General features: G+C 43.9%; 1 protein-coding gene across 7 annotated transcripts in view; it reads right to left on the bottom strand.

Moving 5' to 3' along the window:
• The window catches only part of dicer1 (dicer 1, ribonuclease type III), a 214,083-nt gene extending 190,459 nt beyond the window's left edge, over positions 1-23,624 (bottom strand). For 4 of the 7 annotated variants that reach the window (XR_010975645.1, XM_068038526.1, XM_068038531.1 and 1 more), the window contains exon 1: positions 23,342-23,624. The gene's annotated coding sequence lies outside the window, so the exon portion shown is untranslated. Of the gene's footprint in view, positions 1-1,078; positions 1,100-22,487; positions 22,509-23,140; positions 23,161-23,341 lie in introns of those variants that run through there. The other 3 variants (XM_068038528.1, XM_068038527.1, XM_068038529.1) reach the window with 3 other exon arrangements.
• Between the last annotated feature and the right edge of the window lie 698 nt (positions 23,625-24,322).

The raw sequence follows: 24,322 nt of genomic DNA, 5'->3' as shown, positions 1-24,322 counted from the left end.
TTGTGTTCGAAATTCAAACAAGATACAACATCCTATAACTGAACTGTCGATCAAGTCAACTATCAAATTGTCATTGCGGCACGTGATGAAAATGGAGTTTTGAAGAAGACTGGCCAGAAGATCATTCGAATAGTCAAGTCTGGAAGTGACAAAGTGGTGGAGACCAAGGATAAAGACTTCAAGTCTTCCCAATGTTTAACTAGAGGAAATTGTGGGTCATTCAGGACTGGATGTTGGACAAGATGGCTGACAACAGAGGTGGCAGGTGTAATATTACTTGTTACTTTTGTTTTTAAACTCATTCGGGGGATGTGGGCGTCACTGGCTAGGCCAGCATTTATTGCCGATCCCCAATTGCCCTTGAGAAGGTGGTGGTGCGCTGCCTTTTTGAACTACACCCTTGGGGTGCAGGTAAACCAACAGTGCTGTTTGGAAGGGAGTTCCAGGATCTTGACCCAGTGACAATGAAGGAACAGCGATATAGTTCCAAGTCAGAATGGTGTGTTGCTTGGAGGGGAACTTGCAGGTGGTGTTCCCCTGCATCTGCTGCTCTTGTCCTTTAAGGTGGTAGAGGTAACAGGTTTGAAAGGTGCTGTTAAAGGAACCTTGGTGAATAAGACTCACAGGATTACAAGTAATATTCGGAGCAAACATGGGTTTTATTATACTTTAACTGGAACACACACACACACAGTTCCTGCACGAGCTTTATCTAAACATTTCTTTGTCAGGCTCCACCTACAACTGCCTGGTTATGCGTAACATCACTTCCTCCGGTGAGCTTCACTTACAAGTCCTTAAGGTGGTCTGCTCTTAAGATAGTTCCACAACATTCCCCGTTTTTCCAAAATTAAAAACATATGTACAATAAACAGTGATGTTGCGGTTCACACTAACTATACATGATTAAAACAAAATGTTATTTACAGGTAAGCAAATTTAACACTTTCTAAAACAGAGGGAGGTTTGTTTATTCATTCTGATCTGGTGATCATGAACCTCTTCCCTTTTTTTTTGGAAATCTTACAAAAATGACGACTAGCACCAAGACTGACAATTTTTGCTGGCCTCCAGGTACCTGTGGCAACAAACTGAAGCTGGAGGAGACTCTCCCGGTCATATCGCCTCTTCTCCTCAAGACTCCCAGCCTTAGTGTTGTCCTTTACATGGACTGACCTGATGCACCGAAGATGGTAGAAAACACCCAGGTCGAGTGTGTTACTGAATTCATCTATTATGACAATTCGTAAATCTTAGCATACTGGAAGTCCTGCAACAGCTGGTCCAGATGTATCTACAATATAAAAAAATATTATGGTAGTCATTCGGAGTTCCCATAGCTGCACTGCAAGGTTATCGTTCCAATGCACTTGATAAGAAAACCACTGTAGGCAGTCAGCCTAGCTGTGGTGTGTTGCACGTCCTTCAGTATATGGATGGGTAGAATATTGCACTTGCTCTGGTGTCAATTTTTACTGTGAGCTTACGTTTGGCACTCTTCTGCAGACATACAATCCCCATCGTGGTGAATGCCTCAGACTGTGTAGCAGCATTCACATATTGATCCAAGTTAACTATCTGGAATGCTTGCTTGCTGTTCACATGACTGCAATCTTCATCCGTGCCCTCCTGGCGATCTGTCTCTCTGCTGACCTGATCTACCTGCTTGGGCATGTTTTGTGTTGGCATACCTCTTGTTGCGTTTGCCATCCTGTCTGTCAGACACTGTTTCTGTATGTGATCTGTGACCATTCCTGTGTGCAGCATGAGCACTCCTTGCCCAAAGTCCTCGCATGCCAGAAATTTTGCACTGGTCCGGATAGGCTTGACAACTACGAATTGGGTGAGTCAGGCCACATCTACCACAATGCTTAGCAGAATTCTGAGCCTTAGCAACCAAAGTATAGGTGGTCTGATTAGCAAGTTTGCAGACGACACTAAGATTGGTGGAGTAGCAGATAGTGAAGGGGGCTGTCAGAGAATACAGCAGAATATAGATAGATTGGAGAGTTGGGCAGAGAAATGGCAGATGGAGTTCAATCAGGGCAAATGCGAGGTGATGCATTTTGGAAGATCCAATTCAAGAGTGAACTATACAATAAATGGAAAAGTCCTGGGGAAAATTGATGTACAGAGAGATTTGGGTGTTCAGGTCCATTGTTCCCTGAAGGTGGCAACGCAGGTCAATAGAGTGGTCAAGAAGGCATACGGCATACTTTCCTTCATCGGACGGGGTATTGAGTACAAGAGTTGGCAGGTCATGTTACAGTTGTATAAGACTTTGGTTCGGCCACATTTGGAATACTGCGTGCAGTTCTAGTCGCCACATTACCAAAAGGATGTAGATGCTTTGGAGAGGGTGCAGAGGAGGTTCACCAGGATGTTGCCTGGTATGGAGGGCGCTAGCTATGAAGAGAGGTTGAGTAGATTAGGATTATTTTCATTAGAAAGACGGAGGTTGAGGGGGGACCTGATTGAGGTGTACAAAATCATGAGAGGTATAGACAGGGTGGATAGCAAGAAGCTTTTTCCCCCAGAGTGGGAGATTCAATTACTAGGGGTCACGAGTTCAAAGTGAGGGGAGAAAAGTTTAGGGGGGGATATGCGTGGAAAGTTCTTTACGCAGAGGGTGGTGGGTGCCTGGAACGCATTGCCAGCGGAGCTGGTAGACGCGGGCACGATAGCGTCTTTCAAGATGTATCTAGACAGATAATTGAATGGGCAGGAAGCAAAGAGAAACAGACCCTTAGAAAATAGGCGACAGGTTTAGATAGAGGATCTGGATCGGCGCAGGCTTGGAGGACCGAAGGGTCTGTTCCTGTGCTGTAATTTTCTTTGCTCTACCAATTGTTGTAGCCATCCCCAACACTTATAACTATTGGCGTCCAGCTATGATGGCTTCAAATTTCCTTCCATCATTGAGTAGTGCATTTATGGTTTGCCCTGTCTTTTTTCCTAGCAGGTCTTTTTGAAAAGCCTTTAATGGAGTAGTCACAATTACTAGCTCTATAAAGCGTTCTGACAGTTCGATATCTGTGACGTCACAATATTGAGCTTTATCTTGGCACCTTGCAACAAATTGGTCAATGGCCTCATCTTGCCTTTGCCAGTAGGTCATAAGCTCAAGCCTATGTACTCGGAAATTTACCTTCACTTTTCAATTGCTGCTCTTGGAATGCCCATATCTTGCTAGGGTCCTTCAGATCCTCAGCTAACAATCATGACGTTTTGATCTGTTTCAGGCCCTTGTTGCCCAACGCAACCTTAATTCTGGCAGCTCGTTTCTCTGGTTATGCGCACTTCTTGAGCGAGGACACACAGCTCCATTTACTGTTGAAAGAGTTTAAATTGAGACGCTATGTCCGACACCTTCCAGTCCATAACTGGATATCTGAAAGCCATTGTCTTGACGGTTCCTGATTTTTTTTTTAGAAATACAGGCTTTGTCACAGGTTTTCTTTTTCACAGGCATAGTTCTTTTTGTTTCCTTTTTAAGACAGATTTGTTTTTGAAGGCCTGCACCTTTAGAATATTTAGAACATTACAGCGCAGTACAGGCCCTTCGGCCCTCGATGTTGCGGCGACCTGTGAAACCATCTGACCTACACTATTCCATTTTCATCCATATGTCTATCCAATGACCACTTAAATGCCCTTAAAGTTGGCGAGTCTACTACTGTTGCAGACAGGGCGTTCCACGCCCCTACTACTCTCTGCGTAAAGAAACTACCTCTGACATCTGTCCTATATCTTTCACCCCTCAACTTAAAGCTATGTCCCCTCATGTTTGCCATCACCATCCGAGGAAAAAGACTCTCACTATCCACCCTATCTAACCCTCTGATTATCTTATATGTCTCTATTAAGTCACCTCTCCTCCTCCTTCTCTCCAACGAAAACAACCTCAAGTCCCTCAGCCTTTCCTCGTAAGATCTTCCCTCCATAACCAGGCAACATCCTAGTAAATCGCCTCTGCACCCTTTCCAAAGCTTCCACATCCTTCCTATAATGCGGTGAGCAGAACTGCACGCGATACTCCAGGTGCGGTCTCACCAGAGTTTTGTACAGCTGCAGCATGACCTTGTGGCTCCGAAACTCGATCCCCCTACTAATAAAAGCTAACACACCATATACCTTCTTAACAGCCCTATTAACCTGGGTAGCAACTTTCAGGGATTTATGTACCTGGACACCAAGATCTCTCTGCTCATCTACACTACCAAGAATCTTCCCATTAGCCCAGTACTCTGCATTCCTGTTATTCCTTCCAAAGTGAATCACCTCACACTTTTCCGCATTAAACTCCATTTGCCATCTCTCAGCCCAGCTCTGCAGCCTATCTATGTCCCTCTGTACCCTACAACATCCTTCAGCACTATCCACAACTCCACCGACCTTAGTGTCATCCGCAAATTTACTAACCCACCCTTCTACACCCTCTTCCAGGTCATTTATAAAAATGACAAACAGCAGTGGCCCCAAAACAGATCCTTGCGGTACACCACTAGTAACTAAACTCCAGGATGAACATTTGCCATCAACCACCACCCTCTGTCTTCTTTCAGCTAGCCAATTTCTGATCCAAAGCTCTAAATCACCTTCAACCCCATACTTCCGTATTTTCTGCAATAGCCTACCGTGGGGAACCTTATCAAACGCCTTACTGAAATCCATATACACCACATCCACGGCTTTACCCTCATCCACCTGTTTGGTCACCTTCTCAAAAAACTCAATAAGGTTTGTGCGGCACGACCTACCCTTCACAAAACCGTGCTGACTATCGCTAATGAACTTATTCTTTTGAAGATGATTATAAATCCTGTCTCTTATAACCTTTTCCAACATTTTACCTACAACCGAAGTAAGGCTCACAGGTCTATAATTACCAGGGCTGTCTCTACTCCCCTTCTTGAACAAGGGGACAACATTTGCTATCCTCCAGTCTTCCGGCACTATTCCTGACCTTTAAAGAGTGAGACTACTTTTTTTTTGAAAAAAGAGGGACAGCTGTGTTTACACAAGGTGGTTTGTTTTCTTAAACTAGAAGCTGCTTTTTAAAAAAAAAAGAGGGCTGAAGCTAGCAGTACTGGAAGCTGCCACAACCAACCTTTCACTGTGTGCTGGACCTCCAGTGGTATGTGATATATTGCAACACTCACAGGACAACAAGTAATATTCAAAGTAAATGTGGATTTCTTTGTATTTTAACTGGAACATATACATACTAACAGTTACTGCACGAGCTACATCTGAACACGTCTTGCTCTGTCAGATTCCTCCCACAAGTGCCTGGTCATGTGTGACATGACATCACTTCCTACAGTGATCTTCACTTACAGCTCCTTAAGGTGGTCCGTTCTTAAGGTCCTCCCACAATAGCAGGTGACGGAGCAGCAGAGCTGGTCACACGTGGAACCTGACCCTGAATCTTTGGATGATGTCACCAAGGAGCAACATATAGATGAGGGGGAGGAGGAGGGACCAACGATAGATTAGGGGACTCCAGTGGTATCAGTGCAGGGTGGGATCAGAAGCCATTTCTGGAGATGCTCTGACTATGACTGATAACTACGAGTGCAACCAAACAAGGGAAATCTCACCGTACTGGAAAGGAGAGATGTTGGAGCAGGATGGTGTGGTCGACCATGCCAAAGGCTGCAGAGAGATCAAGATGAATGAGGAGGGCCAGTGCAGCACAGTAATTCAGAGAAGACATCACTTGTGATTGATTTGTGCTGTGGTAGGGGCAGAAACCTGATGGGAGATTTGAACACAAATAAGCTGGAAAGATGGGCATGGATTTAGAAGGCAACAGCATGCACTGACTTTGGAGAGGATATGGTTAGAGGTGGGACAGTAGTTTGCAAGGTCAGAGGGGTCAAGGCTGTTTTCTTTGAGAAGGAAGGTGATGATAGCAGATGTTTTGAAAGGGAAGGGAACAGTGGCTATGGAAATGAATCCAGTTACAATGTCAGGTATCATGGGGCCATGGAAGGGACACTGGGTGGTTTACAATTTAGTGGGAATGAGGGAACAGGAGGTGGATCTTCAAGAGAAAGCATGCGTGGAGAGAAACTAGAGCAACATGTAGCTTTGGCTTGGTTGGCAAGGAAAAAGGGATGGTTGAGGGGAAAGCAGCATGATCTTAATTTTTGTAATGAAAGTCCATGAGCTCCTCACAGTTATTACTGGAGATGAGAGCAAAGTGGCAGGGGAGAGTCATTTTCACACCATCAACAAAATTGAACTTGAGAACTTTGGTTCGGACTTGGTTAGGACTTTGGTTCGGCCACATTTGGAATACTGCGTGCAGTTCTGGTCACCACATTACCAAAAGGATGTGGATGCTTTGGAGAGGGTGCAGAGGAGGTTCACCAGGATGTTGCCTGGTATGGAGGGCGATAGCTAGGAAGAGAGGTTGAGTAGATTAGGATTATTTTCATTAGAAAGACGGAGGTTGAGGGAGGACCTGATTGAGGTGTACAAAATCATGAGAGGTATAGACAGGGTGGATAGCAAGAGGCTTTTTCCCCCAGAGTGGGGGATTCAATTACTAGAGGACACAAGTTCAAAGTGAAAGGGGAAAAGTTTAGGGGGGATATGCGTGGAAAGTTCTTCACGCAGAGGGTGGTGGGTGCCTGGAACGCGTTGCCAGCGGAGGTGGTAGATGCGGGCACGATGGTGTCTTTTAAGATGTATCTAGACAGATACATGAATGGGCAGGAAGAAAAGAGATACAGACCCTGAGAAAATAGGCGACATGTTTAGATAGAGGATCTGGATCGGCGCAGGCTTGGAGGGCCGAAGGGCCTGTTCCTGTGCTGTAATTTTCTTTGTTCTTTGTTCTTTGAGAAGCAGCATTAGAGCCCATTAAAATGATGACATTTTAGTTACAAGTTTATGATTTGAAGTAAGGACTCAAGAATCTTACTTTTTTTTTTAAATTATTCATTCATGGGATGTGGGCGACGCTAGCCAGGCCAGCATTTATTGCCCATGAGAAGGTGGTGGTGAGCTGCCTTCTTGAACCGCTGCAGTCCATTTGGGGTAGGTTTACCCACAGTGCTGTTAGGAAGGGAGGTCCAGGATTTTGACCCAGCGACAGTGAAGGAACGGCGATATAGTTCCAAATCAGGATGGTGTGTGACTTGGAGGGGAACCTGCAGGTGGTGGTGTTCCCATGTATTTGCTGCTAGTTGGTAGAGGTCGCGGGTTTGGAACGTGCTGTCCAAGGAGCCCTGGTGCATTGCTGCAGTGCATCTTGTAGATGGCACACACTGCTGCCACTGTGCGTTGGTGGTGGAGGGAGTGAATGTTTGTAGATGGGGTGCCAATCAAGCGGACTGCTTTGTCCTGGATGGTGTCGAGCTTCTTGAGTGTTGTTGGAGCTGCACCCGTCCAGGCAAGTGGAGAGTATTCCATCACACTCCTGACTTGTGCCTTGTAGATGGTGGACAGGCTTTGGGGAGTCAGGAGGTGAGTTGCTCACCTCAGGATTCCTAGCCTCTGACCTGCTCTTGTAGCCACGGTATATATATGGCTACTCCAGTTCAGTTTCTGGTCAATGGTAGCCCCTAGGATGTTGATAGTGGGGGATTCAGCGATGGTAATGCTGTTGAATGTCAAGGGGAGATGGTTAGATTCTCTCTTGCTGGAGATGGTCATTGCCTGGCACTTAAGTAGCAAGTAACATTCGCGCCACACATCAGCCCAAGCCTGGATATTGTCCAGGTCTTGCTGCATTTCTATACGTACTGCTTCAGTATCTGAGGAGTCACGAATGGTGCTGAACATTGTGCAATCATCAGCAAACATCCCCACTTCTGACCTTATGATTGAAGGAAGGTCATTGATGAAGCAGCTGAAGATGGTTAGGCCAAGGACACTACCCTCAGGAACTCCTGCAGTGATGTCCTGGAGCTCAGATAATTGACCTCCAACAACCACAACCATCTTCCTTTGCGCTAGGTATGACTCCAGCCAGCGGAGGGTTTTCCCCCTGATTCCCATTGACCTCGGTTTTGCTAGGGCTCCTTGATGCCATACTCAGTCAAATTCTGCCTTGATGTCAAGGGCAGTCACTCTCATCTCACCTCTTGAGTTCAGCTCTTTTGTCCATGTTTGAACCAAGTCTGCAATGAGGTCAGGAGCTGAGTGGCCCTGGCGGAACCCAAACTGTGTCACTGAGCAGGTCATTGCTAAGCTTCATGGCACTGTTGATGTCACCTTCCATCACTTTACTGATGATTGAGAGTAGGCTGATGGGGCAGTAATTGGCCGGGTTGGACTTGCCCTGCTTTTTGTGTACAGGACATACCTGGGCAATTTTCCACATTGCAGGGTAGATGCCAGTGTTGTAGCTATACTGGAACAGCTTGTCTAGGGGCGCGGCAAGTTCTGGAGTACAGGTCTTCAGTACTATTGCCAGAATATTGTCAGGGCCCATAGCTTTTACGGTATCCAGTGCCTTCAGTCGTTGCTCGATATCACGCGGAGTGAATCAAATTGGCTGAAGTATCTGTGATGCTGGGGACTTCAGGAGGAGGCTATTAGGATTTTTTCAAATATCCTTATCCTTTGCACATACTTTTGTCTGAACAGCAAATTCTGATGAGCACATTCGAGCACTAGCCTTGAAGGGTTACACAGCTGGGCAATGTGAGGGATTGAGTAAATAGCTCCTTTTAAATTTAAGAGTGACATTTAGTGTTTACTAAAGTGAATGCCTGTGCTGAAGAGTGGAACTTTCCACTTTGGCACCCAGAGTCAGCAAGCATTCGCAGACCAGGTATTGCTCACCATTCTACAACATGCCTGAACCAAAACTCAGCTACGCCTGTGAATCCGTTACATACCCTTTTTTTTTTACACTAACCAATGTCACAAGAGCTTTGCTTTCTATTGAAATTTAAGAATTCTGTTAGCTTTTAAAAGACTGAGAAAAAGGATTTCCTGTAAACTCTAAATGCTGAAACTTGGTGTTTGAATTGAATGCAGACTGCAAAGCACCTGTTTCTGAGCATTTAGAAGATTTATGACTGTCACTTGACTTGATTGTGGGTTTTAGTTTCAGTTTTGCAGTGTGAAAGACCAGGAAGCTGGAAGTAGCTAGCAGTGAGCTGGCTGGGACCTTTGTTTGCAGACCAGAGAAAAGACCCAAGCTTTGAAAAGATGATTTGCCTCTCTTGGAAAGAACTCCTGCATTTGAAGTGGTGGCTGTGGTCTGCCGGGACAGAGATAGGACCCAGGAAAAGAGGAGTTATTACAGTCTGTGGAACACTACTATTTTGCAGAGAGGAAACCCTGCAATTTTAAAGGTAGCAGATTCCTATTGCCTCCATTCTCTGAAAAATCTCTGACTCAAGATTGACTCCTGTTGACTCATGTTTTGGGAGATCCAGAAAGCTCAAGAAAGCTTCTATTGCTAGACTGCTACTTCAAAATCAAAGTAGACCTGTTGCTATACCCTTTGCTGAAAGAGCTGTCTGCTGCAGTCAAGTGCCGTGAATATCTACCCATCACAGACTGTTCATCAACCTTGCCTGGAGATACTTTGAGTGGCATCCGACTATTCAACTCTGGGACACCTCACTGACCTGGAAATATCCTACCAGAACGTGATAACCTAATTATTTTATTATTTCTAAGGAACAGTTGTAGCCCAAAACATTCTTTGAAAACCGGTTAACTTTTTTTTTGTATGTATGTGTGTGCATGAGGGTTAGGAAGAATAAGAAGTTTGAAAAGGATCCTTTCACATATGGAGTTATCTCATTATTGTTTCAGACTTAGTTTATTCATAAATAGTTAATTTTGTTGTTGTTTAAAGAAACCTGGTTTGGTGTGCTTTATTCTGGGGGACAAAGAGTGTTTAATTTGGCTACTTTCAGGTAGGTGTGAAACTTTACCAATATGCCATGACGTGTGGAGTAGTGGAACTGAATTAACAATGTATTACCTCTGCCTTGGTCATGACACCAAGCAACCTTCCCAGAGCCCTCAATGCACTATGATTCAATAGCCACGGAATTTGTTACCCAACCAGTGCTGTTGTGCTCCAGGTCTTCAATTACAAACTGACAGCTGGGCCCATGCAGAACTTGCACTGGGCGAGACAGTGTAGATAGGTTGGTTTCGCAGTTGCAAAGCAGCATTGGTAAAATAGCTACCATTACTATATACTGACCCCGAAGAAACCACAAAGTTCTGCCCACAACTTCTCCCCCTGAATTTATTAGCCAAACCCTAATGAGCAGTAATGTTTGATCAAGGAACACCCATTGTAATGGGCCAATCTGGACCACAGCAATGCTGGCCAGGTAATTCTGGCATGGGACATATTTTATGACTGCTGAATCACAAAGCATGGCAGGGACAGGAAGATCCCAGATAGTTGTGAAAATATTTGTTAAATTTAAAAAAAAATCTGCCTGGTGATTGCAGGTTGTTCCAGGTCTTGCTATCTCCCATTCTGCTGCTGCATTTTTTGCTTCAGCTCCTGCTCTCTGTCCTGCAGGGAGTGCAATTTTAGAGCTGAAGCGCCCTTCTCAAAAATGGTAATTTTTTTTTAGGGCTAACTGCTTGGAATGTAATTGTATTTGGCTATTAAACGTGTTAGCAGGCTAGGTGGCACATGGGTAAGCACAGTATTTCTTTACCTCGGAGCTGAGTGTGAATCTAGCCGATGCCCTTAAGTGGTTGTTGAAACCCAGTTTCTACTGGTGTGGCATTACAACCTGCCCAAAAAAGAGTGAGGAATTAAGGTAATTGAGATCATGAGAGAAAAGGTATCTGAGAAACATAAGGGACTAAAATCTGACAAATCCCCAGGACCTGATAGCCTGCATCTTAAGGTTCAAAAATAGGTAGCTACAGTGATAGTGGATACATTGATTATTAGTTTCCAAAATTCCCAACAAAAACAACTTACATTTATATGGAACCAAAATACTGCAGATGCTGGAAATCTGAAATAAAAACAAGAAATGCTAGAAATACTCAGCAGGTCTGGCAGCATCTGTGGAGAGAGAAGCAGAGTCAACGTTTCATGACCTGAAACGTTAACTCTGCTTCTCTCTCCACAGATGCTGCCAGACCTGCTCAGTATTTCCAGCATTTCTTGTTTTTATTACATTTATATAGCACCTTTCATGCAATAAAACATCCCAAGGTGCTTCACAGGAACATTATAACACCGAGCCACAAAAGGAGATATTAGGTCAAATGACCAAAAGCTTGGTCAAAGAGGGAAGTTTTAAGGAGTACCTTAAAGGGGAAAAGCGAGGTGGAAATATGCAAGCAGAGAACTCCAGAGCACAGGGCCTAGACAACTGAAGGTACAGCCACCAAAGATGGAACGATTAAAAATCAGGGCCAGAATTAGAGGAGCGCAGGTATCTCAGAGGGGTTCTGGGGCTAGAGGAGATTAGAGAGATAGGGAGGGGCAAGGCCATGGAGGGATTTGAAAACGAGGATGAGAATTTTAAAATCAAGACATTGCTTGACCGAGAGCCAATGTAGGTCAGTGCGCACAGGGTGGATAGGGAAACAAGACTTGTGCAAGTTAAGACACGGGTAGCAAAGTTTTGGATGACCCCAAGTTTACAGAGTAGAATGTGGAAAACCAGCCAGGAGGGCATCGCAATAGTCAAGTCCAGAGGTAACGAAGTCATGAATGAGGATTTCAGCAGATGAGCTGAGACAGGGGTGAAGTTACATAGGTGGAAATAGGCAGTCCGAGTGATGGCACGAATATGAGGTCAGAAGCTTATTTCGGCGTCAAATGTGATACCAAGGTTTTGAACAGAGTGGTTCAATCTCAGAGTGTTGCCAAGGAGGGAGATGGAGTCAGTAGCTAGAGACCAGAGTTTGGAGCAGGAACTGAAAATAATGGCTTCAGTCTTCCCAATATTTAATTGGAGGAAACTTCTGCTCATCCAATACTGGATGTCGGATAAGTAGTCCAATAATTTAGCAACAGCGGAGGAGTTGATAGAAATGGTGGTAAGGTAGAGCTGAATGTCACCAGCATACACATGAAAACTAACGCTGTGCATTCGGACGATCTCGCTGAGGGGCAGCACGTAGACGAGAAATGGTAAGAGTCCAAGGATAGATATTTGGGGGACATTGGAGGTAACAGTGTGGGAGCAGAAGGGAAACCATTGCAAGTGATTTACTGGCTACGATTAGATAGATAAGAATGGAACCAAGTGACAGCAATCCCACCCAACTGGACAACAATGGACAGGCAATGGAGGAGAATGGTGTCGTCAACCACGTCAAAGGCTACAGACAGAACAAAGAACAGTACAGCACAGTAACAGGCCATTCGGCCCTCCAAGCCTGCGCCGATCTCGATGCCTGCCGAAACTAACACCTTCTGCACTTCCGGGGCCCATACCCCTCTATTCCCTTCCTATTCATATATTTCTGAAGATGTCTCTTAAACGTCGCTATCGTATCTGCTTCCACCACCTCCCCTGGCAGCAAGTTCCAGGCACTCACCACCCTCTGTGTAAAAAAAAACTTGCCCCGCACATCCCCTCTAAACTTTGCCCCTCGCACCTTAAACCTATGTCCCCTAGTAACTGATTCTTCCACCCTGGGAAAAAGCTTCTGACTATCCACTCTGTCCATGCCGCTCATAACTTTGTAAACCTCTATCATGTCGTCCCTCCACCTCCGTCGTTCCAGTGAAAACAATCCAAGTTTTTCCAACCTCTCCTCATAGCTAATGCCCTCCAGACCAGGCAACATCCTGGTAAACCTCCTCTGTACCCTCTCCAAAGCCTCCACGTCCTTCTAGTAGTGTGGTGACCAGAATTGCACGCAATATTCTAAGTGTGGCCTAACTAAGTTTCTGTACAGCTGCAACATGACTTGCCAATTTTTATACTCTGTGCCCCAACCGATGAAGGCAAGCATGCCGTATACCTTCTTGACTACCTTATCCACCTGCGTTGCCACTTTGTGACCTGTGGACCTGTACGCCCAGATCTCTTTGCCTGTCAATACTCCTAAGGGTTCTGCCATTTACTGTATACCTCCCACCTGCATTAGACCTTCCAAAATGTATTACCTCACATTTGTCCGGATTAAACTCCATCAGCCATTTCTCCGCCCAAGTCTCCAACCGATCGATATCCTGCTGTATCCTCTGACAATCCTCATCATTATCCGCAACTCCACCAACGTTTGTGTCGTCCGCAAACTTACTAATCATACCAGCTATTTTCCTCCAAATCATTTATATATACTACAAACAGCAAAGGTCCCAGCACTGATCCCTGCGGAACACCACTAGTCACATCCCTCCATTCAGAAAAACACCCATCCACTGTTACCCTCTGTCTTCTGTGACTGAGCCAGTTCTGTATCCATCTTGCCAGCTCACCTCTGATCCCGTGTGACTTCACCTTTTGCACCAGTCTGCCATGCGGGACCTTGTCAAAGGCTTTACTAAAGTCCATATAGACAACATCCACCGCCCTTCCCTCATCAATCATCTTCGTCACTTCCTCAAAAAACTCAATCAAATTAGTAAGACACAACCTCCCCTTCACAAAACCATGCTGTCTCTCACTAATAAGTTCGTTTGTTTCCAAATGGGAGTAAATCCTGTCCCGAAGAATCCTCTTTCATAGTTTCCCTACCACTAACGTAAGACTCACCGGCCTATAATTTCCTTACCACCCTTCTTAAACAAAGGAACAACATTGGCTATTCTCCAGTCCTCTGGGACCTCACCTGTAGCCAATAAGGATGCAAAGATTTCTGTCAAGGCCCCAGCAATTTCTTCCCTTGCCTCCCTCAGTATTCTAGGGTAGATCCCTAGGTTAAGAACGACGAAAAGGGAAAGTCTGCCTTTGTCACAGTCACATAGGATGTCATTTGTGACTTTGAGGAAAGCTGTTTTGATACTGTGGCCAGGCGGAAACCTGATTGGAGGGATTCGAACATGGAGTTCCTGGAAGATGAAAACTGATTTGTGAGGCAACAAAACGTTCAAGGACTTTGATGGCAGATTTAGAGAGAGAGAGAGACAACACGTTACGAGAGAGAACAGTTTATAATATAGGCTAACATGGGGGCCAGGAGGGGAAGTTGAATGATCGGCAGTTTAGTGGGAATAGGATTGAAGGAACAGGAGGTGGGCTCATGGACAAGATAGGCAAGGAGAGAGCATGAGGGGAAATAGGAAACTAGAGAAAGATGTGATTTCAGGTCTAGGGCGAAGGTGTGGGGAAGCATAAGAAGTCTTAACAATTCCCTCCGAAAAATCATAGAATGATCAGACATGATTTTACAAAAGGGAAATCATGTACGGTAGATAAAGGGGAACCAGTAGATATAGTATACTTGGATTTGCAAAAGCATGTGATAAGGTGCTACACAAAAGGTTAATATGCAAGATAAGGACTCACGGAGTTGGGGGGGGGGTGGTGGGGTAACATATTAGCAAGAATAGAGGATCTGTTAACAGACAAGCAGCAAAGAGTAGGGATAATTAGGGTGTTTTCAAGTCGGCAGGCTGGAACTAGTGAAGTGCCGCAAGGATCGGTGCTAGGGCCTCAGCTATTTACAATCTAGATCAATGACTAATGTTAGGGTCTGAAGTTCTGTTAATGGATGATAAATACCTGGTAGTTCAAGATTATAGGATGAACAGGTGTTGGGTATTAATTAGTTAATTGTATTCAAGTGTGCATACATAAAGAGCCAGCCAGCACTGGCTGGTGGTGGTGTTTGGAGATCAGAAGTAAGCTCTGTGACAAGCAATAAACAATCTACACCAAAGCATCCGAGTCTCGGTGTCTTCTTCACAAACAGGCTTGGAGTTTTCTCTAACAACTAAGACAAAGACACCAGAGAGTAATGCATCTAAGTTTTCTGATGATAAAAAGCTAGGTGGGAATGTAAGCTGTGAGGCAGACAAAAATAGGCTGCAAAGAGATACAGACGAGGTACGTGAGTGAGCAACAAGGTGGCAGATGGAGTATAATATGGGGAAGTGTAACATTATTCAATTTGGCAGCAACAGAAGAGCAGAATTTTTTTTAAAAAGGCGTGAAACTTGTAAAAGTTGATGTACAGAGTCTTGGGTGTACTTGCACAAGGAACACAAAGTTAGCATGTGGGTACAGCAAGCAATTAGGAAAGCAAATGGCATGTTGGCCTTTACTGTAAGGGGACTGGAGTACAAGAATAAAGAGGTCTTGCAACAATCTTATAGGGCTTTTGTGAGACCACACCTGCAGTACTGTGCACAGTTCTGGTCTCCATATTTAAGGAGGGATATACTTGCATTGGAGGTAGCAAAAGTTCTCTAGATTGGTCCCTGGGAAGACAGGCTTGTCCTATGAGCGGCTAAGTAAATTGTGTCTATATTAGTTGCAGTTTAGAAGAATAAGAGGTAATCTCATTAAAAGATACAAGACTCTGAAGGGGCTTGACAGGGTAGACACAGAGGTTGTTTCCCCAGGCTGGGGAATCTGGATTATGGGAGCAGAGTCTCAGGATAAGGGGCCAATCATTGAGGACTGAGACAAGAAGAAATTTCTTCTCAAAGGGTTGTGAATCTTTATAATTCTGTACCCCAGAGGGCTGTCGATGCTCTATCATCAAATATATTTAAGGCCGAGACAGACAGATTTTTGATGTCTCAGAAAATCAAAGGATATGGGGAGCGGGCAGGAAAGTGGAGTTGAAGCCTAAGATCAGCCATGATCATACTGAATGGCAGGGCAGGTTCGATGGGCCATATGGTCTACTCTTGCTGCTATTCCTTGTGTTACGTTCATTTGTCCCAGACAGACTGCAATACAGTCAACTTACCTCTCCAAGTACATTATGTTAGCAGATAATACCAGCCCCAGTTTAATCTTTCCCACTACCACTGCTTCTAACATTGCATGTTTATTCAATAACAACTTACTAAGCTTAGATCTCGGGACAGTTTGGCAACAGTCAACCCTAGGGAGATCCCATCTCAAATGTGCGGAGGCACCATTGGGAGTTTAACCAACTAAAATTACCAGCTGTTGAGATATAGGAAAGTTCTGCACTGCTTGTTCAGCTGTGACTACCCTACCCATTAAAGCACTGGGTTGCAGTTATTTGGCACAAATAGGGAGAATCTTAGCCCCATTGAAACTTGCTTATCATGTTTTTGGGTATTTCAAAAGGGATCAATATTATCAGCAACTTTTGAGGAATTTGATAAGATTACAGACCTCAAGACTGAATACCAATTAATAAGAGGAAATAAAGACTTGGTTTTATAAAGCACATTATATCTTTCAGAAATATCTGAAGCATTTCACATACATACAATGAATAATTTTCAAGTGCCGTGGCTGGTATGCTGATAAATCTGGAAACTATTTTGCACATGGCAAGAGCCCACAATAGCATAATGGGTAACCAGTTAATCTGTTTCTGGCAGTTAGCTGAAGGAGAAAATTTTAGCCAGAACAAAAACTTCATTTTTCTTCATATTTGGGATCTTTAATATCCAAATCGAATTATGGGCAGACAACCTTAGTTTAACATTACATCCAAAGAGCAACTTCAATAATGCAGAACTTCCTCAGCACTGCAGGAGTATACAATATGTGCTCAGGTCCTGGAGGGAGGCCACACTGCTATTTCAATGAATGAAGATTATGGAAAACCCACCAATTTACAATATTCTAATCTTTCTCTCTTGCACACATGGCATGAGACTGAAGACAACAGACCAAACTATGCAAGTTCTACATAAATTTATATTTGAACCAATAGCTCGTGAGGATGCTGTTATTCCTTTCCATCATTCAATCTGAAAGTGCATTTTATCCAGTTATACTGATCCAATTACAGTGACCAAGAATATATGACATAGCCCCACAAACAAGACATTAATAAGTGAAATGTAAATGATTTATTCCACTAGAAAGTACAAACTTCTTTAGACCGCACTTTCTGAAACTTTATAAATGGCTTAAAGTTTTGAATTACCGGGGGACACATTAAGCATAACTAAGCCAAACATGCTATATTGCAACACTACACATCACTAATGTGCTTAATACTCTTGGGGTGAGGAAGGAGAAGGATGCAGAAGGAGGGATTTAAAAACAAATTTGAAAATTTTAAATGAGGTGGTATAACCTAATATAGATCTTGGGGTCCATGTCCATAGATCGCTCAAAGTTGCCACCCAAGTTGATAGGGTTGTTAAGAAGGCGTATAGTGTGTTGACTTTCATTAGCAGGGATTGAGTTTAAGAGCCGCGAGGTTCTGCTGCAGCTCTATAAGGCCCTGGTTAGACCGCACTTGGAATATTGTGTTCAGTTCTGGTTGCCTCATTATAGGAAGGATGTGGAAGCTTTACAGAGGGTGCAGAGGAGACTTACCAGGATGCTGCCTGGACTGGAGGGCATGTCTTACGAAGAAAGGTTGAGGGTGCTAGGGCTTTTCTCATTGGAACGAAGAAGGATGAGAGGTGACTTGATAGAGGGGTACAAGATGATGAGAGGCATAGATAGTGTGGATAGCCAGAGACTTTTTCCCAGGGCGGAAAGGGCGATCACCAGGGGGCATAATTTTAAGGTGATTGGAGGAAGGTTTCGGGGAGATGTCAGAGGTAGGTTCTTTACACAGAGAGTGGTGGGTGCGTGGAATGCACTGCCAGCGGTGGTAGTAGAAGCAGATACATTAGGGACATTTAAGTGACTCTTGGATAGGTACATGGATGATAGTAGAATGAAGGGTATGTAGGTAGTTTGATCTTAGAGTAGGTTAAAGGTTCGGCACAACATTGTGGGCCGAAGGGCCTGTACTGTGCTGTACTGTTCTATGTTCTATAGACCAATAATACAGAGGTACTGGGCAAGTGGGACTGGTGTGGGATTGGATATGAGCAGTTTCAGAACAGTTTAGAGGGTGGAGGATGGTAGGGCAGCCAAGAGAGCATCGGAAAGTCAAGTTTGGATGTAGCAATGGCTTGGTTGAGGGTTTCAGCAGCAGATAAGCTGAAGGAGGGGCACACAGGAGTTGCTATAGGTAGAAGTAGGCAGTCTTTGTGATGGAGAGGATATGGTGTTAGTATCTCGACTCAGGGTCAATGTGGGTATGATTGTGGGTGGGTAGATAGAATTATTACAAATGATAGAGAAATGTGTGCAAACATATGAGAAAGAAAATTAAATGAGAGGAAAAATGAAAAAAAAAAAGTATAAAGGGACGTTTTGTTGAAGCTTTTCGTCTTGTACTCATCAGGACAATTCGCAAGAATACCTTCTCTTCTTTCTTTGGCATTTCTTCCCAGACGAAGATTTTGGAAAGGTTGTACTCATCAATTGCAGGCCCGCTGGTGGCTAGTCAGACCTATCCGTGACCGGCAGATTCTCTCAGTGAGTACAAATGAAGGTGTAGTCACTGCTGGGGGCAAATGGATCTCTCCTTCTCCTCCTTTTCTCTTTCATGCTGGTTCTTCGCTCAGTCTCAAAGATGTCTGCAGTCCTCCGGATATAGTATCTCCAGGCATCACAATCTATGGCCTGCGCTTCCCACTGACAATGGTCGATGTGGCACACAAAGAGGGACTTCTTCAGGGAGTCCTTGAAACATTTGCATGGGGAATGCGCCAGTTTATGGTGACAGTTAACTGTCAGTGCATTCTCCATGGCAAAGCATCTACCAACCAATCAGCACTCTCCTCTTACACAGTATAATAAATTTGTTGTTTTCCCTTACATTGGTATTCTTACAAATTGTCCTGATGAGTGCAAAACAAAAAGCTTCAACAAAATGTCTCTATTTTTAGCAATACTCAAGTTCCATACTACCAAATGACAAAGTATAAAGGGGGAAAAAAAGTCTCAAAGTTGGCAGCACTTCACACTAGCCAGTACACACACAATTGTACGTTACCAAAATCCCAGTGACAACTCTGTAGCAATACTAGATCAACCACCCAGATTGAAGTTTGAAGTGACAATATAGAAAGATGATAACTGAAGGGATAGCCTCATACAAAAAGGTTATATTCTGTTTCTGAATTCAGTATACCAAAAAGTATTTGAAAATTATTTGCCAGTTTTGGGAACTCATTTGATTTAATACATTGCCCCTATCTGTATCCCTCACTGATTTTTACATCATTAATGCAAAATAAATTAGACAATGTTGAGAATCACTTAACCACCGCTAACAAATATTAAATGTCTGATGTTAACAAATATTTTGAGGCAGAAAGTGACCTGGATCAGTACTGCCGATGTTGTGCTATAGTACAGGTGTCCTTGCAGCTGACTGCACAGTATTAACTTAGCTTACTGTACACCACAGGATTGCTCATTTAGATGACATTTTGTCCTGAGAATTATTAACTTTTATTTGTAGGAGCTCCTTTTACATTTCACCCCTACTTTTTCAGTTCTGTTGGGCCTGCTGAAATCTTAAAATTGGGGTTCGAGCGAATTAGAAAGCAATTAAGGTATTTTTGATACCACAAACATTGCATATTTCAATAATTTAGTTTTGTTTTTCAAAGTGAATTTTTTCATGAAAAGTACAAAAAGCATTGCCTGAGAGTGGGCTGGAGGCAGATTCAATCATGACTTTCAAAACAGAATTAGATAAGCACCTGAAAAGAGAAAATTTGCAAGGCTATGAGGAAAGGGGTGAGCAGTGGGGCTAGCTGAGCTGCTCTTGCAGAGAGCTGGCACAGACACGATGGACTGAATAGCCCCTTTCTGTGCTGTCACCATTCTATGATTTATTCTATCAGCTTAATTTAAAGTGGAACATTTTTCAAAAGTTACCCTGCCCCTCGAACCTTTAAGAATTCCAGCACCCACAAACCTGTCTTAAATGGATGGAAAATTGCACTCATTTATTTTCAGAAGATCACTTTAGAACGATCTAAAAAGGGGTAAGGAGTGGCGCATGTCCAGCCATATGGACCCGAGCCTGTATTTTCGGTCGCTCACTGGAACTGGAAAATATACCCCACAGCTTTCATACTGTTGCACAGGAGAGACATTACCAGCCATTGGAGAAGTTCTGCAGCTAGAAAATCAGCCTTGCAATATAAATGAGGCAGATCCTATAGCAAGAATGGAAAAGCAGATTTTTAAAAAAAAAACGCATGAAGCTTTTATATGATGTTCAGAGAGGCTTGAGCGTACTCATACATTGAGCACAAAGTTAGCATGCATATACAGCAAGCAATTAGGAAAAGCATGTTGGCCTCTAAGAATAAGGACGTCTTGCTACAATTGTACAGGGTTTTGCTGAGACCTCACCTGACGTACTGTGCCAGTTTTGGTCTCCATATCTAAGGAAGGATATATTTGCAAAGGTTCACTAGACTGGTTCCTGGAGAGGAACAACCGCCAAGATAAAAAGAGTTAGTGCCAGCCTTGATTCAGTGGTAGCACTCTCACCTGAATCAGAAGGACGTGGGTTTAAGCCCCACTTTGGAGACTTAAGCACATAATTTAAGATGGCACTTTAGTGCAGGGAGTGCTGCATTGTTGAAGGTGCTGTATTTTGGATGAGATGTTAAACCAAGGCTCCATCTGCTCTCAGATGGTGGTAAAAGATCCCATGACACTATCCCAAGACTAGCAGGGAAGTCCTCCCTGGTGTCCTGCGCAAGATTTATCCCATAACCAACATTATTAAAACAGCTTAGTCCCTGCTGTTTGTGGAACATTGCTGCCAACTTTCCAGACATTATAACAGTAGCTACATTTCAGAAGTGCTTCATTGGCTAAAGTGCTTTGGGATGTTCTAAAAGGCATATACAAATACAAATTCTAACTGTTGTTACTGGGATGCCAGTACCAGAAACAGAATAAGATTCTACACTGGAAACTATAGTCAAACATGATTTTCATAGCCTTCACAAGTTAAAAAAATGGCACCATCAATACCAGTTCAAATACATAAATAAAAGCAAAATACTGCAGATGCTGGAAATCTGAAATAAAAACAAAGTGCTGGAAATATGCAGCAGGTCTGACAGCACATTCCAGTTCAAATACATGTTGGTCTGATAAAAGTTCTTCAATAAAAGTCAACTGATTTCATAGAAACATAGAAAATAGGAGCAGGAGTAGGTCATTTGGCCCTTTGAACCTGCTCCGCCATGCATTATGATCATGGCTGATCATCCAACTCAGTCACCAGTTCCCACTTTCACCCCATACCCTTTGATCCCTTTAGACCCAAGAGCAATATCTAACTCCTTCTTGAAAACATACAATGTTTTGGCCTCAACTGCTTTCTGTGGTAGCGAATTCCACAGGCTCACCACTCTCTGGGTGATGAAATTTCAAGACATCAGAGTTGTAGGATCAAGAGCAGGAAAACAGAACAAAGAACTGCTCTCATCCCTGCACAATTGCTAATACAGGTCATCACTGTTTCATCAGAAGTTTACAGGCAGGCTTCACTATCAACCAACAGCCCAGGAAAACATTTTTGTGAACTGTTGCTTAATTTCAGTGAACAACCGGAGCCCAACAATAGAGATCTTAAAATAGACAGCAAGTCCAGCAACAAATTATACTCTGAAATAACACAAAAACAAAATACTGTGGATGCTGCAAATCTGAAATATAAACAGAAAATGCTGGAAATATTCAACAGGTCTGGCAGCATCTACAGAAATTGAAACAGAGTTAACGTTTCAGGAATGAAAGTCAACATGTAACGTTAACTCTGTTTCTCTCTCCACTGATGCTGCCCGACCTGAATATTTCCAGCATTTTCTGGTTTCACCTCTGAAATAACTGGTTACTTATCAGCCTTCACACAACAAAATTTAACTGAATGTAAAATTGATGAATTTTAAAGCTTAGAAACATAGAGCAGGAAAAGGTTAGACCAAAGCTAAGTTACCTCAAGTGCCTAAGGTACAGGTTTATTTTTTAAATGCTTTCTTTCTCTGGGCTGGGGCTAGTAAAAGACAAGGAAGTTAAATATTGACAAGGACTCCTGATAACTCTAGTGACTGTGCATGGATGTGTGGATATCAATGAAGGTTGAAATGGCTTGATTATCAGATGGTCACCACTTAAACCCACCTCTAGAAGATGGCCTGTTTTTGCCTGCAAGGCTAATAGCTGAAATGTAATGGGAAGGATTCTGACCTCTTGCGTATTGCATTCCTGGTTTGCTTTGTCCCACCACTGGCAGCATGCCTTCAACTGTCTAGCTCCCAAACTCTGAAATTTCCTACTAAACCGCTTCACCTCTCGATGTTCCTTTAATAAGCTCCTTAAAACCTACGTTGGTCACCTGTCCTAAGATCCCATGTGGCCACGCTCAAATTTTATTAGATAATGCTTCTGTGAAGTACACACACACAAAAACGTCCTTTTCACTCAGAATAACTAACACCTATGCCGAGGGGTAGAAAATTGTATAAGAACCAACGAGAATAGAACCTGATCATGACAACAAATGTAATCAGAGAGACTTATCACCTGAAATCCTACCGACTGAAGAATAGCGAAGAACTAGCTTGGAATCCCCAGCAGCTGTAGCTTAGACAGACGTCCTAGGAGAATTTCTTTTAACATAAACTCCGAGACAGCAGTTGCTGCCCTGCCTCCTCCTCTCCTGCAAGAAGTTGCACATGTCCCGCACGTTTTAAAGTGACGCTCACAGCCCTTTCCCCTCTATCACCATTTGAACATTAATAACCGCTAAAATGCGGGCCGAGAGAAAAGGGGGGAGGGGGCGGATTATTCAACCTCGGGAGGAAAGAGGGGGACAGGGGGAACGAAGGGACCACCTTGGTCCCTTCTCCCTCAACCCCCTGAAGCCCGAGTACTAGGCCGCAACTGCACGGCCTTGGCCACCTACCGCTACCCCTTCCTTTTTTTTAAAAAAAAAAGACCAGCTCAATGGACAGTTACGAAAAACATCACAAGCACAAAGTCCCGGTTAGGCCCGGCCGATTCCCTGGGAATGGGAAGGAAGATAAGCGGCTTCAAGTCGGATGAAGACCCGGCCTGAGAGGGGAAGGGGGGTGAAGTAAAAGGATTTTTTTTAAAAAAACCTTGAACACCACAACTTTACGTATATTGATAAATAAAAAAAGTTTCGGAAATAATTTTCCAAAAAAAATCAAAACCTGAGGTAATAGAGCGTCCGTTAACGGCTGAAGCCCGCGAGCGAAGAGCGCACGCCTGGCGGAACATTCTGGTAAAGCGAAGCCGTTGGCGGCGGACACGCGACAGAAGAGCCGTTTGACGGATTCATTAAATGTCTTAGTTGTTTTCTATACCATATATATATATATATAGTGAAACGCATTGAAGAAAGTGGATCTTACCCCCGGCTGTAACGAAGCATTGATTATGTTTGTTGTTGTGAGGGGAAGGAAGGTCGAGTTCGGAAGAAGGAGGATGATGGCGGCGGTTTCCAGTCGCCCCGTGTCTGTCTGGCCCCCTTCAGGTAACTCGATTATTTTTTTCTCTTTCGATCTCGGGTTTCGCGGCTTTTTTTTTGTTTTCCTTCTTTTTTTTAAAAAAAAAATCCTTTTCTTCACTCGCTGCGGTTTTCCCCTGAACGGGCTGCTGGCTGCGCACGCATTCGCTTGGGAGTTTGCCTCCCTCTTTCCCACAAAAACTTTTTTTTGTGTGTCCTGCCTCATGCAACGATATTTTCTATTGGTTCAGGAGGGTAAAGGGAAAGGTCGCGTCCAATCGCCTCGCTCGTTACGCCCGGCAGCCGGAAAGCACTCTGGCTCTCACCGAATAGGAGCGCGACAGATAGACCGTATTCACAAGCTGCCATCTTGGATGTGACCGTTCCACCATTGTTTTCAACGAACTATCGATATAAAACCATTTCAACTCCACTCTTGTGTCAGTTGTGACTCAGTGGGTAGCACTCCCGCCTCTGAGTCACAAGGTTCCGGAGAGGTCAATTACCAGGGGGCACAGATTTAAGATGACTGGTAGAATGATTAGGGGGGACATGAGGAAAAACTTTTTCACTCAGAGGGTGGTCGGTGTCTGGAATGCGCAGCCCAGATCGGTGGTGGAGGCAAAAACCCTCAACTCATTTAACAGGTACCTGAACTTGACCTGAAGCGCTGTAACCTGCAAGGCTGCGGACCAGGTGCTGGCAGGTGGGATTAGAATGGGCAGCTAGTTTTTTTTCAACCAGCGCAGATACGATGGGCTGAATGGCCTCTTTCTGTGCCATATTTTTTCTGTGGTTCTACTGCCAGTACAGTACTGAGGGAGCGCTGTCCTCTCAGAGCAGATGTAAAAAATCCCATAGCAGTATTTTGAAAAAGAGAAGGGGA

Source organism: Heterodontus francisci, chromosome 9, assembly GCF_036365525.1.
Source record: "Heterodontus francisci isolate sHetFra1 chromosome 9, sHetFra1.hap1, whole genome shotgun sequence".
Lineage (NCBI taxonomy): Eukaryota > Metazoa > Chordata > Chondrichthyes > Heterodontiformes > Heterodontidae > Heterodontus > Heterodontus francisci.
Note: the sequence above shows the minus strand (reverse complement) of the source record. Positions and strands in the feature narration are given on the sequence as shown.